At 37.8% G+C, this 17,538-nt stretch overlaps 1 protein-coding gene and 1 pseudogene across 3 annotated transcripts in view; both read left to right on the forward strand.

The window, feature by feature from the left end:
• GRIN3A (glutamate ionotropic receptor NMDA type subunit 3A) overlaps positions 1–17,538 on the forward strand; it is a 140,840-nt gene that overhangs the window by 27,450 nt on the left and 95,852 nt on the right. The gene's annotated exons all lie outside the window — the stretch shown is intronic.
• LOC112479483 lies at positions 2,525–2,645 on the forward strand (annotated as a pseudogene).

Below are 17,538 nucleotides of genomic sequence, written 5' to 3' on the forward strand. Positions count from 1 at the left end.
ATTCACTTTTTAGGGTTATTACTGAAGTTGTCATATGATGAATGCTGAATTCACATTCATCCTGAGACAGACCATGGCTGCCCAGGGAGTTTTTTTACATGCATCCGACCCATATTTATTTGTTCTGACTTTGCATAACATTAAACAATAGCAGAGACTGATTATATTGTAGGATGTAGTAAGGTTAGAAAAATGAATTAACTATCAAATTGTCAATGAGGAGCCTCTGTATGCCTTTGAAAAGAAGGTTCTAGTATTATGTGGGGCAGAACATGGTTGGAGGGAATTAAATATAAATTAATTAAATCCTTCACTTCTCAGTTTTAACACCTCTTCCCTAAGAAAATCTTCACTGATTCCCCAGACTAGTCACTCTGGAACATACTCTTTATACTCTTTACCTTAGGTTCATAGAATTTATCATTACAATTATGAACTTACTTGAAATGATTCTTGCCTCTCGTATTTTTTTTTTTTTTTTGACAAGTTTCATCAGGTAGTAAAATATAGTGATTAAATGTATGGCTTCTCGAGACTGATTTTGAATCTCGTCTTGGCTTCATACTAGTTGTGTGATCTTCCTCTGTAAAATGTTAGTAATTCCTACATCATAGAGAGATGTTGTAAGGATTAAATGAGTTAATAGTTATAAAACAGTCAGAACACTGCCTGGCACACAGTGAGCATTCATCCAATAATCGTTACCCATTATTATTTTTTATTTTATTAATATCTACCTCCCCCTTAAGACTCTAAGGTCCATGAAGACAGATGATACGTCTGTTTTGTTCATTCCCATCACATTCCCAATATATGTTACAGTGCCTGGCACAAAGGAGCAATTCAACAAATATTTTCTAAATGAAAATATATCTAAAATATATTGCCTAGAAACATGAGTTATTCTGGAAGTGAATATGACCTCAAACACCATAAGATTAAATTGGGCCTCTCTATAACATTATGTTAAAGTATTGAATGGAGTAGCACTGTTCTATTGAGAAATACTGTATGAGAATATTTTAGAAAACATTTGATCCACAGATATCCAATTTTGCAGCAAAGAGCTGCATCGCAATTTTTTTTATAATAGCTAAAATGTCTTATCTTTTTAAGACAATAGCCAAAGCAGCAAACTGTTTAACTATGATGATAATGGTTTCTAATACTCAGTAAATACAGTCACTTGCCATTATTGTTCTCCTTTTAAAGGAAGTCCTTTGCTTTAAAAATAAATGATAGATAGATAGATAGATAGATAGATAGATAGATAGATAGATAGATAGATAGGCGATAATACTGGAAACAGATCCACAAAGTAGGTAAATGTTTAGTTAAAGAAATGTAGAGACTAAAATAGATCAAGATCAAGACAAAGACAGAGGTGGAAGTGGAAGCAAAGAAAGCAGCAGACAGGTTTGGATGGAGTTAGAGTTAGCAAAGAAAGATTTCTACAGGTCAACCACTCCAAAATAATTCCTCTCGGATGTGTCTTATCAGTCTAAAAATGAACTTTTGAAGTTTTCAGTAGAAAGATAAATTTTAATGTGACATAGAGGCATCCTGAGTCAGTGAGTCAGTCAGCCAACAAATGCTATTGAACATTAATCTACGTCCCGAGGACATAGTGAGGATCAAGTGTCTAGGCCGTCTAGAAACTTTCATTTTAGTAGTGAGAAAATAGTCAACAAACAAGTAAGATAATTTCCATATTGGCCAGCATTCTGAAGAAGATAAAATTGTGTTCTACGAAGAAAATGTTGGATTTGGCGGTGGGTGGTACAGTGAGGCTACCAAAGTTAGATAGAAAGTCCAGAAATTTGAGCAGAGGCCTCAGTGGTGAGAAAGAATTTGTCGTCTGGGGAAGAGTATTTCCACTTTGCATAAAAAAGAAGGGGCTTCAAGTACAAGGTTGGAGCAGAATGGCTTTGAGACCACACGAGTGGAGTGAGTGAGCGCAGCAGGGCCAGATCACTTCAGGGATTGGGTAAAGAATTTACATTTTGCTCTTGCTGGAGTGAGAAGCTTAAGCAAAGGAATGACGTGGATTTAGATTTTTTAAAAGATCACTCTGCTGGCTATGCATAGAACTGAATGCCAGACATAAAGTAGTGGAGGCAGGGAGATTAGTGAGGGGCTGTCACATTAGTCCAGGTGACAGATGGAGGCTTGCTCTAGAAGCAGTAAAATGATGAACAGATTGAATTTAGGATATATTTCAGAGTGAATGGGATTTACTGATGGATTAATGAGTTATGTGAAGAGAAAAAGGGCTTAAAGTCCTATGTCTTAGTTTTTGGCCTGTACAGTTGGTGTACATGATGGTACAATCTTGGTGACTTGGAGAGGGCTTTAAGGGAAGTGGATCTGGCAGGAGTATCGGGAGTGGGGGTAAGAGGAAAGAACACAATGAAACTCTTTGGACTTGTTAAGATTCCTAACAGGATTCCTAAAGGAGATATCAAGAACACACTTGAATATACAAGGTCCAGGTTGGAGAATAAAGAGTATAGGTGGTACTAAAATCTACTAGGCCATGCCACCCTGAACGAGCATGGTCCCGTCCGATTTCAGGAGCTAAGCAGGGTCGGACCTGGTTAGTACTTGGATGGGAGACCACCTAGGAAGACCAGGTGCCGTAGGCGTAAAACATAAAAAATAAGGAATTGTAAACTGACAAGGTCCTTGCAATCTGTGAGGTCAACCAAGGGTTGCCTCACCTAAAAAAAAAAAAAATAGTAGTCTAGAGTGTATATAAGAAAAGGAGATGCAGGGACAGAGCCCTGGAGCACCTCAAAGTTAGAAAACGTTCCCCTGAGAAGAATCAACTGGTGAGGTAGGAAGAAAACAAGACCTATGGGCTTGAAAAGCCTAGAGAATGAAATGTTTCAAGAGGGAGTGAACAACTGTGTCAAATGTTATTTAGAGGTGAGTCACAGGTAGAATTAAAATCAGTCTTGGCTTCAGCACTATTTGGTCATCGATTGCTTTAATAAAAGTCGTCATGGTGAATTTGAAAGCCTGATTGGATGAAAAAAATGGAAAATGAGGAAGTGGAAATTTTAAGCATTAGTAAATCTTGAGACTTGTGATAAAGAAAAGGAGTAAAACCTGGAATAGTAGCTGAAGGGAAAAAGTGATAATATTGGAGAAATTTATAAGCTGATTGGAGATCCCAAGGGAGGGAGAGAAACTGCTGAAGCAAATACCAGAACAAGATCATCAGGAAGGTGAGAAAAAGGAATGAAAAAACTCTCCATCCTTTCTATAATTGAAAGTTGCCAGACACAGAAAGTTGCCAGGAACTAATTCTGGGCCCACTGCACTTCAACTTATAGCAATCCACACTTTTATTTCCTGGAGAAAAAGTAAGCATCTTTACTCTTCTTCCATATACACTACGTGACAAACTAAACTAATTCAGGGCAAGAAGAAGTTTATACTGCAGTTTAGTTGTCCATATTTTACTCTCCCCATCCTCCATGCCAGTATAGCTTTGTCTCTGAGTTCAAGTAAGCCGAAGTCTGATTACTTTCTTTTTATGCAAAATGCAAGATACTTTCTTAGTAATATAGACATGTTATTTTGTTTTAAAATCCTGATAAAACTTCTGTCATCCTCCTTTATCTGTCCTCTTCATAGTCCATATGTCCTTAACATGGACTTTTATTTACTGTCATTTCCACATACTTTGTTAGAATACCATTCTAGGTTGCTCACTGAGATTTCAGTTGTTTCTCCAGTTATATAGTGGTGCCACACTTTAGATAACAGATAAGTAACTGAAAGATTGCCTCAATATTGATAGCTTTGTATATTGAATCGTTTCAAATACATTACTGTCGAGCAGTTAAACAAATGCAATTGTGAATAATTTATAAAGCACAATAAATATTTCCCCACAACCATCTTGAGTGTAAAGAAAATGACTGACATGCACTGAGTTTGTGCATATCATGACTCACTTGTATTTCTAAATAGTGCTGCAGGTGCATATGCACTTGAGCAGTTCTGTCAATCCTCTGAGCGTCAGATGCCACTTTTTGATTGACATCAGAGAAGATTTGTGTCTTCTTGGAAGGATAAGATTTTATGGGAATGCAGATAATAATTTCTCTTGCCTCTGGAGAGAAACTGTATAAGTCAAATAGGAAGGAAAATGACTCATAAAAAATAGACATACATCTCAGCCAAAGGTCAGGTTTCTCTGTCTAAATCTAAACCACACATCACCATTTATTCATTCAACCCACAAATCTTCGCTGTGGCTCTCTAATTTTCTAGGCACCCGTTACTTGGAATTTTACTATAAAAGACAACATCTCTAGCCTCCAAAGAGTCCAAAGAAAGAGAGAGATGAATCAACGAATAATGATTATGCCATGTAATAAATGATTGGAGGATGTACAGAGTGTGATGAGGCAGCAGATAAAAGCGAGGCAAGAAATCCAACTTGAGGGTAAGGCAAGTCAGGAATATTTACATGGAGTAAAGAAAAAAAATGCCTCAGCACAGCCTTGAAAGATGACTGGAAGTTAGTGATGCAAAAAGGAAGGTCAAGAGTGTGCTGGGCAAAGAAAACAACCTAGTCATGGTTGTAGAGAAGAGAGCTCAGCACTTGTGTAATTCCAAGTGTTTTGGAATAGCTTCCAAGATGAAAGGAAACTAAGATATACTTAGACAATTGAATAAACAAGACAGGATGACACCACGGTTGTGTTTCAAAGGAGATAAGCATGAGGTCTGGAGTACGTAGAGATGTTAACAGTCTGCTCTAATGGATTTTGCATAATCTGGAAAGGGAAACAAGAGATAGGATATCAGAACTCTCCAGGATAATCTAGGACACAGACAGAAAGGAGAGATACAATCAGCATTGTAAACCCAGCATTTGGGGATGCTGGACTATGTTTTAAAGCCTACGTTATCAATTCTCTCTCTCTCTCTCTTTTTTTCCTTCTGGGAATAATAAAGACCTCTCAATGTCCGTGTTCTCTGTGGGTCTGTGCCTCCTGGACTGACTTAGAAAACATATTGATGGGCTTTGGAGGTTCTTCTCATTTTAAAACCTATGAGCTTTTGGTGTGATATGCAAGAGTTTCAAAGAAAATAATGCCAAGAGAGGCTAAATAATGCTAATAGAATGAATATATTGGGTTAGTAACTAATTCCAGAAAAAGGCAATGCCAGTGCTCATACTGAAAATCAGATGGAAACGAGAAAATTCATTTGATTTGATTTGATTTTTTTAGTACTAAATATATTAGCAATTAATGTTTTTGTGCTATCAAGACATCACATGATTGTATGTCACAGTGGAGAAGAAAAATTAGTGCATCATAAATCAGTGCACTCTATACATCTCTTATAAAGAGCAATTACTTGTGGCTTAAGGACTACAGAGAGAAATTAGAGTGTGCAAACTGGACTGAGCCTGAATATTTCCTTTCAAATTCAAGAGATAAAATTAAACACAAGTAGAAATTCATAAATATTAAAATTTAGTAATATGTACTAAATACTATAATAAAGACAGACCACTTAAATTAAACAAATTATTAACCTTTTTAATAGAAAGAGAAATGTCTTTAACTCACTCTTACTCCTTAATTCATGGCATTCCATAAACTGTACAGGAGTTTGGGGGTAGGTGAGCTTTAAAAACCAAGGAATAAAATCCTAAGTGCACTAATTGGCTTTTGATGAATCATTCAAACTTAATGATTATGATCTGATTATTAAATGAATATAGGCAATGATTTGACAAGTGAGTTCACAACAGGGCCAGATGCAATCCAGATTTTAGGTTTTTTAATTTCCTAATTAAGACTGCTTACACAGACTATCCTGAAAGAATATAGACCTGTTCATTCAAAGTGTATTGTTCTGGACCTTTGGTCACCAGAACTGCTTAAAGAACCTTTGAATTTGGTCACTAATTCATGAGAGTACTACCTCTATGACCAGAGACTTTAAGAACTAAATTCAACATTTCCAATGCCTGCTTACTTTGAACCAGGATTTGAAAGGTACAAAGAATTAATAATGCTAATGTGTAATGCAAGTGAAATAAAATATAACATCAAAGTTTAATCATAGTAGCTCACATTTGCTAAAATGGAAATTTACTGAGATTCTGTTTAATGGCATGCTAATGCTATTTCTGGTGTTAAACTGGTCAATGGCAGATAGCAAGTAATAAATGTGAGTCAATAAAATTTTTTTAAATTTCCAAATTAAATAAGAAGCTATTATACAATTAAACTGATTTTATAATTAGGAAATTAATCTGAGGTACTAAACCAGTATATATAAAAGCCATACTACATCACAATTAGTTGAACCATGGTTTAAATGTATAAAATATGTACTTGTATCAATTTTTAAAATGGCTTATGGAATTGAGGAAAAAGTTTATATCAACTGTGGTGTTAGTCCTAGAGGGTATTTAAAAAAGATATAATCAACATTTAGCTGAGTTTTCATTCTTAGTGCAATAAAGCAAATTAGCATGTGACATAAGCCATCTCTTAATAATGGTTTTAAGCTGCATTGACATAATCAAATTTCCAGAGGGAATTTAACTTACATACTAGACAGCTTAATTATCTGGTGCACATTTCAATCATCTCTGACCATGTTCTGAACTCACTTGTCAAAAATATAAAAATATTTTTATAGGAAAATATACCAGCATTTGTCACCAAGAGTGTCTATAACAATAATTTGAATACTTTGATAGTTTTAATTATTATAATACATATAAATGTGTAAGCTCATTCAAATCTTACTGAATTTGACCAAAACTTTGGTGGTGATGTAGGAACTAAAATCTCTCTTAAGCCAACATTTTTGTTCCAGAGTTCTTTTTTCTAACATGTTTTTTATAATTTGCATACATTATTATATTAGTTTCAGGTGTACGACATAGTGATTAGACATCTGTATAACTCATAAGTGATCACCCCACTAAACTAATGCCCCTCCGACGCCATACATAGTTATTACAATATTATTGGCTATATTCCTATGCTATACCTTACATATTCATGACTTATGTAACTAGCAATTTGTATTTCTTAATCCTTTCCCCCTTTTCATCTACCCCCTCCCAATTCCTCTCCCGCCTGATAACCCTCAAATTGTTCTCTGTATCTATGAGTTTCTTTCTGTTTTTGTTTGTTTATTTTGTTCTTTAGATTCCACATATATGTGCAATCATATGGCATTTGTCTTCTTCTATCTGACTTACTCTACTCAGCACAATACCCCCTAGGTCCATCATTAAATATCTTTCTCCATCCCTTTACTTTTAGTCTGTGTGTATCTTTTAATCTGAAGTGAGTCTCTTGTAGGCAGCATATGTTGGAGTCTTGTTTTCTTATCCATTCTGTTTCCTTATCCTTTGGTTGGAGCATTTAATTCTTTTCCATTTGAGGTAGTTGTTGATAGATATGTAGTTATTACCATTTTTATTCATGATTTTGATACATAGTTTTTCCTTCATAAAGAAATCCCTCCAACATTTCTTGTAATAGTGGGTTGGTGTTGATGAACTCTTTTAGCTTATGTTTGTCTGGGAAGCTCTTTATCTGTCCATTGACTCTACATGATAGCCTTGCTGGATAAAGTATTCTTGGTTGTAGATCCTGGATTGTCATCACTTTGAATATTTTTTGCCAGGCCCTTCTGTCTTGCATAGTTTTGAGAAATCAGCTGCCAGTCTTATGGGAGCTCCCTTGTAGGTAACTGTTTTTCTCTTGCTGCTTTTAAGATTCTTTCTTTTAATGATGTGCTTTGGTGTGGGCCTCTTGGGGTTCATCTTGTTTGAGACTCTCTGAGCTTCCTGGAGTTGTGTGTCTATTTCCTTCACCAGGATAGGGAAGTTTACCATCATTATTTCTTCAAATAGATTTTCAATTTCTTGCTCTCTGTCTTCTCCTTCTGGTACCCCTATGATGTGAATGTTAGTACGCTCGATGTTGTCACAGAGACTCTTTAAACTATCTTCATTTTTTGGATTCTTTTTTCTTTTTGGTATTCTGATTGGGTGTTCTCCTCTACCCCATCCTAAATCACTGATTCAATCTTCTGCTTCATCCACTCTGTTGATTCTCTCTAATGTACTCTTCTTCTCAGATATTGTATTCTTCATTTCTGACTGGTTCCTTATTATGTTTCCCATCTCCATGTTTATGTTTTCTATCTCTTTGTTAAAGTTTTCACTGAGTTCATCTACTCTTCTCTTAAGTTCCTTGAACATCCTTATAACCAGTGTTTTGAACTCTACATCTAGTAGATTGCTTGTCTCCATTTTGTTGAGCTCTTTTTCTGGAGCTTTGTTCTGTTCTTTCATGTGGGACACGCTTCTTTGTCTCTTCATTTTGGCTGCCCTCCTTTGTCTTGTTTCAGTGTATTAGATAGAGTTTCTAAGTCTCTCAGTCTTGGTAGAGTTGCTTTATGTAGTAGATGTGCTGTGGGGCCCAATCACACAGTCCTGGGAGGGGTCCAGCTGCAGGCCAGGTTTAGCTACAGCCTGTGCACCTTGGGGGCCACCTGGTAAGTGTCACCAGGCAATCCACAGACAGTTACTGCCCATGCTGGGCTTATAGGTCCTTGAGAAGCCAAGCCAGAAACCAAGGCTGGCTGCTGCTAGTGCGGGGCTTGGTGCTGCTCAGCAAGAGGTACAGAGCATACTGGGGCCAGATGCTGCTTTTTTGGGTTTTGTGAGCCTGCAAGAGCTGTCATGAAGGTTCACAGCAGGAGCCAAGATACCCCGTTTATATGGAATAAACTACTGGAAGAGGGTTGGGTGGGCCCACAAGTTGGGAGGGGTGGAACAACCTATGTTATCCAGGTTAATGGTGACTCAGATATGGGGGCGCCTGCATCTGCAGTCTGGGAGCGGGAAAGGCTCAACAAAGGAACAATGGGTACTGCCAATACTTCTTTCTAGGAGACAGCCGCCCCTCCAGCCTTGCCTTAGAGCCCGACAACTCACTACCTCCCCATATGTTCCTGGTGCCTCCCGAGCAAGCTGCCCCAGCATCAGAGCTCAGAGCAAGCGTGTCCATTAGGGAGTAAGGCCAGGCATGGGTCCTTTAAGAGGAATAGCTGAGCCTTCCACAGCCTTCTGCCTCACTCAGCTGCAACCTCTACTGATTTTCACAGCCAGAGTTTTGTCCCTAATTGTAGGGCTTCTGTTCATCCAGACCTCAGGTAACTCTGCGTACTGGTTGCTCTGTAGTTTTGTTATAATTTTGGTGCAGTCGCTAGAGGAAGTGAGCACAGTTTCTACCTTCTACACCATCTTGACCAGTCTCCCAGAGTTGTTAAAATGTAACAAGTAATCTTATCTTCCTTAATATGAAGATGAAAAAGTTGGCATAGAATTTAAAAATTATACCTAATATTAATATTCTGTTCTAGAAATGCCTTCTTTACCTCTATCTAGATTATTGATCCTGCCATCTCCTACTGTCCAGGAAACAGCTATTCAGATGCACTGTGTCTTCCATTTTTATAGTGCTCTCCACTTCATAAAGCACTTTCACATGTATAACATCGTGTCCTCCCCACGTTGCCCTGAAGTAGTTGGTTGACTACTAATTATTATTCTCTTGTCATAGTTAAAGAAATGGAAGTCAAGTTCCCCAGAACAGGGCTGATTTCAAATCCAGCCCACAGCCTCCTCAATACTGCTAAAGCTCATCCATTTTGCTTATAGGATGGTCTTGATGTATTTTCCTCTTGCTTAGACAAAATAGTGATGTGAGCGTTATGCTCTTTTTTTAGCTCAAAGTATATTAAAAGGGGCTGTGAACAGTTGTTGAAGATAGGCTCACTGATGCAACAAAAAGGGACAGTAGGTAACCTGACACCATGGAAGGAAAGAGAGAAAATACACTTTCTAAAGAGGCTGGAGAGCTCCAGTATCGCTGTGAGCTCAGTTCCTCTTGGTTCAGTCGACATGGAAGCCAGCCAGCTCCACAAGCCCTGAACACATTGTTGTTCTACAGCTAGGCACAATGACTGGTGTTGACATCAGAATGCTGAGAGTCATCAGGGAAATATCAATTATGCCAGCCCAAGGAAGTATGCTAATTTTAATGATAATAATAAAAACACCAATAATAAGAATAATAAGGCTAATATTTACCAAGTACTTACTACATGTCAAATATGTGATGAAAACTCCCTGATTGTCAGATTGTACCTTCTTCTAGACTCCTCCTCCTCCCTTCCCAATCATCCATGGTTTCTTGACCTCCACTTGCAGACTTAGTTCTGCCCTAGAGCCAAGGGCTCATCCAAAATGTAGACAAGAAGACTGTGAAGATATTTGCCCCATAATCTAAACACTCAAAAACCAAATCACCATTCCTTTTAGTCTAGCTGAAAATTATGCCCTATTTCTTGTCATGGCCTACTGCCTTATTTCTAAACTATTGCTCAATATGTGTTCTGGTTCTAGTAATCATACCTTCTAGATTTCAAATTCCATGAAAGTTAGGATCATATTGGTCTTATTCACTACTGTAGCCTCGGTAGTCAGTATCCAGTGCCTGGCACAAAATAGGTATACTCAAAATAGGAATCCAACTGTTTGTTAGATAAACTGAATGTACCAGACTAGCCCTTATTCTTCATTTTTCTAACATTCCTCATTATAAACTACTTCTTACTATTTACCTTGTGCCAACGCTTTATATATATATTGTTATTTAATCCTCACAAACCTTGCAAGGTAGGTTGTATCATTTTCATTGCACAGAAGAGGAAAGTGAAGCTCCATGAAGCTAAATGATTTTCAGAGTCTGTCACACACCACCGGTAAATGGCAGAACCACAATTCAAACAAAGATCTGAGTTACTCCACAAAGAACCACCATGTCCTCTCCTTTGGACTCTCCTGGGAATTGCAATGACCTTCAGAACCCCAGACTGAGGTTTTGGACCTCGTTGCTTGCTGATTCTTTTTCCCGATTTCAAATGCCCAGATTTGCAATGACTACCTATCCCTGCTTCACCCTTTCCTGTGTTGCGACATTTTGCCTGAGCTCTCTGAAGCACCATATGACTTCTTATCTTCTGTAGCCACACGCTCTTGATCAATGCCCTCCCTTCCCCAAGTAGGTGACAATTCCCCAGAGGTTGCACCTGGGTAGGTATATCTTGTATGAGTGAGCTGGGAGAACAGAGCTCAGAGAGTGAGTGGCAGCCAAAGGCTTTCAGGATTACCAGGAGTCAGGTGAGAGAAGCAAAATATAATCATCCAGAACAAACGGCACAAGTGGGGTGGGGTATAGATGAACTAGTTAAGTATTAATAATTAGATGGAACTAGAATGGGAATGGTGGAGAAGAATGCGTGATCAAACGCCCAGTACAGGAAACTTGAGTAATTACCACAAACTGACCTGCTATGCCCCTGACTTCCTTTGTTGGAAATCGGCCTGGGATGAAGGATTAAGTTGCTTCAAAGGGAACTGCAGACATGCTTCTGTGTTACTTCTACCTGAAGACGTTCATCTCTGTATCCGTGGCCTGGCAGATAATAGGCTTTCAACACGTGTTTTGCAGGATGAATAAATCAGCCAGTTTGGTTTTCTTTTATGACACTGTTATGTGTGCCAGCACTTCCTCCTAAGACTGGGCCAGTCTACACCATTGTCTGCTTTTTTCCAGGAAACCAACCTTCTCCATATTGCTGCAGTGAAATAACTTTGTCAGGACTGGCAAAGTTATGCCACTGCACCATGCATCCACAGTCCTGCCTTCGGAAGCATTCGCTTTATTTTACTACTTTGTTATGTATTGTTTGATATAGATCACTCAAATCCTGAGGGATATGTGCTAAGATCTTCGTTGACAACCCCATACATATCCGTTGAACATCATTGTGGATTATAGTTTCAATCATGAAATCCAGTAGAATTTAAGAGAAAAACAAATTAATTTTTCCAAACTTTCGTATTCTACCAAACACAAAACTGATGTCATTAATTATACAACTGGCTTTCTTTGTTAAATCGCTGTTAATGAAGAAATGCAAGTCTTTTCTTTTGGTTTCCAGTAGGTGGCATTTAAGCCTCTTGGATTCTTGCTTTATATAAAGTCTTGATAATGCTTTTTTAATTTTCTCGTAGATATTTAATCACGCTCGCTACCCTCAGTTTCAGTCCCTGTCAGTGTCAGCAACAGTCTCAGCAGCATTTGCTCAGATTCCCCTGGGACTCCATGGTGATCGGTCTCGGAGGGTATGGGGAGAGGGTTTGGGGGTTGGGGGCTGTGGCTCAGCCTCAGTTTTGCTGTTGTTCCTCTGCGGTCCCATCCCGCTTCTCTGTTTTCTGCCCCGATGACTGTGCCCTGCAGCCACTGCTATCCCCGGCAGGAATGTTCAGGGAACTCACAGCATGAACTCACCACTCCTTCTCCCCTCCCCCTCCTCCTGCAGGGGGCTCTAGCGGCTGCGATAGACGGCTTCTTTATTACTCCCAGTCTACCACCCAACACCCGGGGTTCTGACCTGTGGTAGCTCTTATGCACAGATCCCATGCTTAGACATACTGATGTGCAGTTTGGGTGTTTTTTGTTGAGTTTTAGATGTTCAGCTTATTGTTGTTTCAAGGGGAGAAATCTGGGGACATCTCTCACTCTGCCATGTTTTCCACCTTTTGAAGAAATGCAAGTCTTACCATTTCACAATAGTCGTTACAAATGGCGGGAGTGGGGAGTAGTGAAGAAAATGGCTGGGAAGCCGAGTGCATACCGGGCAGCAGGCTGGGCCCCCTCGCCGGCTCCCATGTGCCAGCCACACAGGGCCTGTCATTCTAACCCATGCCGTAACACATCTTACTAGTGACTTGATTCCATGGGCCTTTAGGATTACTCGCAAATAATTGAAACTATAAATATTAAATCTACAAATGTCAAGGCTCTACTTCACATGTTGCTCTTATCAAGTGGAGAGAGCAGACTAGAGTACTGGCCCAATGCACAGGCTTTCAAGTCCTAGGAGTTTGGGTTTTGGATCCAGGCTTTCTTTCTTAGTAGCTACGCAACCTTGGGAAAATTACTCTCTTTCTGAGCCTCATTTTTGTCATCTGTTAAAGGAGGCTAATCATTGTAGTCACCTCATGAGGCCACTGTGAGGATAAAATAAGACAATGTGCATAAAGTACTAGGGACATCAGTAGGTATTATTAGCTCTTCATTTGTATTATTTTATTAGATTACAATTTCTGGGCATTATGTTTGCCTGAATCCTTAATGGAACAATAAAAACAATTAATTTATGTAAAAGCCTGGGCTTCTAAAAGACTACAATTTAATTTTCAGAAAAAAAAAAAGATTCCTATATAATATAGGTCAAATGAGGTGTGAGATAATGAGAAACCGAAAACCCCCTGCAGCCTGTTTGGCTGAGCAGAGGCGATAGCAGCACAGAAAGCCAGTTCTGAGCCCTTTGAACACCTTTAGTAATCAGCAGACTTATGGAAGGAAGGGCATTTCATCTCTGTTAACAGTAAAGGAAATATGCTCACTTGAGCTTTCTGAGCTTTGGCCTAGAAGGCACAGCTAAATGTGTTTGCTTGCCAAGAAAGAGCTGCAAGAATTTCATCGTTTCTCCACTCTTAAAGCAAACCCGGCTTCATTACCTCTTTTCTTCTGTCAAGGGAATATCTCAAAGCTCTCTGGCAAGCTTTTTACTGCAGCCAATACTGTTTTTGAAACTTTTACTGATCCAGAAAATAGATGAATCTGTGCTCTCAGGGAGAACAGAGATCGACAGGGGATCTTCAACATTTGGCGCCCAAAATGCCTTAACTTGTGAAGTGACACTAGAACTAGTTACCAAAGAAAGGATTGGCTGGGGAGGGGAATGGGTCTCTGCTGTAAACATAATATCTCCCAAATAAATAGCTTCTCCCAGCCTGAGACAGACTTGCTGTTTTCCTACTAAGGAATTGGTGTAATTGGTATTTGTAAAAGATATCTATTTCAGGGACCATTGTGTGACAATAGACAAGAGAAAGGAAAAAGGACAGTAGCAAAGAAAAACGTTGTCCTGCAGTCACTTTAGCAAGCACTTCCGACACAATGACTTTAAGCAGATTGTAACGGCTACCACTTACTGACCCTCGCACGGTGCCAGGCGCTTTCCACGCATTCGCTCTTTCTCACATTCAGTTCTCAAAATGAATCTGTAAGGTAGGAGGTAGTATTATCCTTGTTTTGGAGATGAGGGATTTGTGACTCAGAAATGCTAAATGACTTGTAGAAGGTCACAAGGTAGAGCCAGAACTGAAGCATTAGGTTGCCCTAACTCCTCAGCCTTAACAATTATACGCACTGCCTCTCAGAAGAAGAGAGAAAAGCTTAGGTTGCTTACTTTACCACCAGCAAGGGACTTAACGTTGAAGACACTATGAAAGAGGACAATGCAGAATCAAACAGAGGGACTATAGAAGTAGGTGGTGACTCCAGCCATTTATCTAGGACTAGGAAGATAGTACCTAGTCGAAGAAGAATGAATGGTCAAAATGAGACCACATTCTTAGTTAAATATGTGATGTTTTTATAAATCATTATATATGTTTACCTATATATAGTGAGTAGTCAGTCATCTTTATATACATCCTTTATTTTCATTCTAAAGTCCCAGTTAGAGAATGCTTATATAATGCAAATACTTGCATCCACCTACCACTACTAATCATAATTAAAATTTTCCTGGAACATTCTTTCCCCTTCCCCAGTTTTGCCACATCCTATTACATTTACAGTAATTTCCATAATTTATAATTATATTAAGTCCTATATATCTACTACTGTAATCTTGATTGATTAGTAAATGTTCTTTATATTTTGTGAATATAACTCTTCGTCTTTTAATTCCATTGCAAATATTCCCATGTTTCTTATGTTCCTTTATTTTTTATTTATGATAGGTGTTTAATGCTAGAAATAAGGTATATTGTAATATTTAGTTTAAGGTATTTCTCTTTGTCATTTGTGATTTCTGAAGCATATTACCACCTATTTGGTCTTTTAGTGATATGACATGGTATTTTTACTTTTAAATGGCGTGGAATTTATTTTTAATATATGGTGGAATTAGGAATTTAAATGATGTTATTTTTTCAAATAATTATATTCTCAATTCTTAATCTAATATATATTTCTTCTTTACTCCTTTATAACTTTTGATGTATAATATATCAATAGAGTATATTAAATCAAAATTCATGTACTTCTTTATATACACTAACATCTGTTTTGTTAGTACTTCCCTGTTTTAATAATGTTTTATAAAAATTTTTATAAATTTTTATAAAAGATTTTCTGTTTCTCATTATCTCATACCTCATTTGACCTATATTATATAGAAAGCTTTTTTTTTTTTCTGAAAACTAAATTGTAGTCTTTTAGAAGCCAAGGCTTTTACATAAATTAACTGTTTTTATTGTTCCATTAAGGATTCAGGCAAACATAATGCCCAAAACATATATTCTCATATGTTCTAATGCCTTTTAAGGCAAGGCTCCTTTATCATTTTTCCAGATTTTCTTAGCATTCTTGACTGACTTCTCTGTGTGTGGAACTTAAATATTTTATAAATCCACTCTGACCTAGAGCAGGTGAAGGAATCTTCCCTTATACCATTGAAAGATCCTCTGACACTTCTGAGTCCTCCAACACAGCCAACTGCACTGCCACCTTGGTGACTCCTCTCTTCCTCCGAGTCGGCACTCAGCTTAAGGTTTCACTCATGAGTGCATTTCAGCATGGGCATTCCCCATCCACACTTCTTGCCCTATACTTTTGGAAATTTCAACCTCCAAAGTAATGTAGAAGCAGGTAGTGATGGGAATAAAACCCTAAAAGTCAATGGAGTGAAGTGGTGTATAATCTTAGGTAGACATAAATATTCAATTCAAAGCGTAGGAAAATTACATTTGAAAATCCTTTAAATTACCTATTTAGTTAGGCATATATGGTTTTATATGTACAACTATGTGCAATAATATGTATATATTATAATACATTATATATAATAAACAGATTCATTTAAGGAAATGAGAATTATCAGTACTATTTAACTTCATATTTTCTCTCCCTCTACCTCCTTCTACTGAGCCTATTTATTTTAACTTATATAAATTGAATGTACTTATGAGGCAGTTTTACTCTATTGCATGATTGAGAGAGGCTTCCTGATTCTTGGGTTGTTCTGTTACTGGATCTCTGATTTAGGAGGCAGACAATGTAAAAATTATTTTAAAAAATTATGCCTTCTCTCAGGCCATGAGTTTGCCCTTTGCAAACAGCAAACTATATGTAAAACATAGGTTTTATTTCTCAACTTGGTTTGATAGGTCTGACTTGATTTTTGTCCCAGATTTTGATAAACTTACTATTAGAATTGAATTTCAGTGTTATAGATTTTCATATCTTTGTGTGTGTGCATATATGTGCACATGCCTATACCTTTATCATCATATGTAGAGAAACTAGGAGATGCTGCATCTGAGGCTGCTAGATAAATATAATATAACTAGATGTTTCTAAAATATTATTGAATAAATATTCACTTGAAGAATTATGTTCCTTGAGTCTGTAGAAGGATTAAACTCAACATTTGGAATTTCTTAATAGGATCACTTGTAGGGATGAGTGTGATCATCTGAATTAATCATTATCCACAAGAGTTGGGGGGTGGTCTTCAAGGTCTTCACTTTATTCCCATGTCACCCTCTCATGCCAATTGCATTTGTTTCTCTGTCTGGTGCTAAGTACTCAATATGATTAGCTAATTTTGCTTTTCTATTTAGCAAGAGGAAAACATTTCATCCCTGTCTCCATGATAGCTTGCTCCTCACATACAGATTTAAGGAATCCCTCTATAGGAAGTATATGATGAGCCTGTGTTCCGAATGGGGCCAAAATGTTGGGCCTTGAAGCTCTTCTCAGTCTTCCAATGAAGAGATTGTGATCATAGGACTTGAAGCAAACAACAACAACAAAAAAGAAAGCTGATAAATACTCTCTGATTATCTAAGAACTGTGCTAGAAGAGATGGTCGAGATATGGTTCTTGTCCTAAAGAAACTTCCAATCTGGTGTGGGAGGTAAATTCATAACCCAATAGCTACATTATGGCATGAAAAGTAACAAAGGGGTGAATGAAATAATCCCATGACATAGACAAGAGATGATGAATTCTGCTTGGTCAGCAGTCAGAGAAACACTCAAAACAAACAAAAACCAAATTCACCATTGCAGGAAATCAACAGGGCAAAAATACTGTAAGAAAAAAAGATCAGCAGCATCAGCAGCAGAAACGGTAGTAAATGCTACATAGACTAGTTTCTGGAAATCCCCATGGAAGAGCTGAGTTTTGAAGGGTGAATATGAATACAGGCAAATGCATTTCCAGGTGGAGAGATCAGCATATCGAATTTCTGTAGGCATGAAAATACTCTTTCCGATACAAGAAAAATAAATGACTTGTCTTGGTGTGCATGGTTGAAGTA

The sequence above is a fragment of the Pteropus alecto genome, unplaced genomic scaffold (assembly GCF_000325575.1).
Source record: "Pteropus alecto unplaced genomic scaffold, ASM32557v1 scaffold114, whole genome shotgun sequence".
NCBI lineage: Eukaryota > Metazoa > Chordata > Mammalia > Chiroptera > Pteropodidae > Pteropus > Pteropus alecto.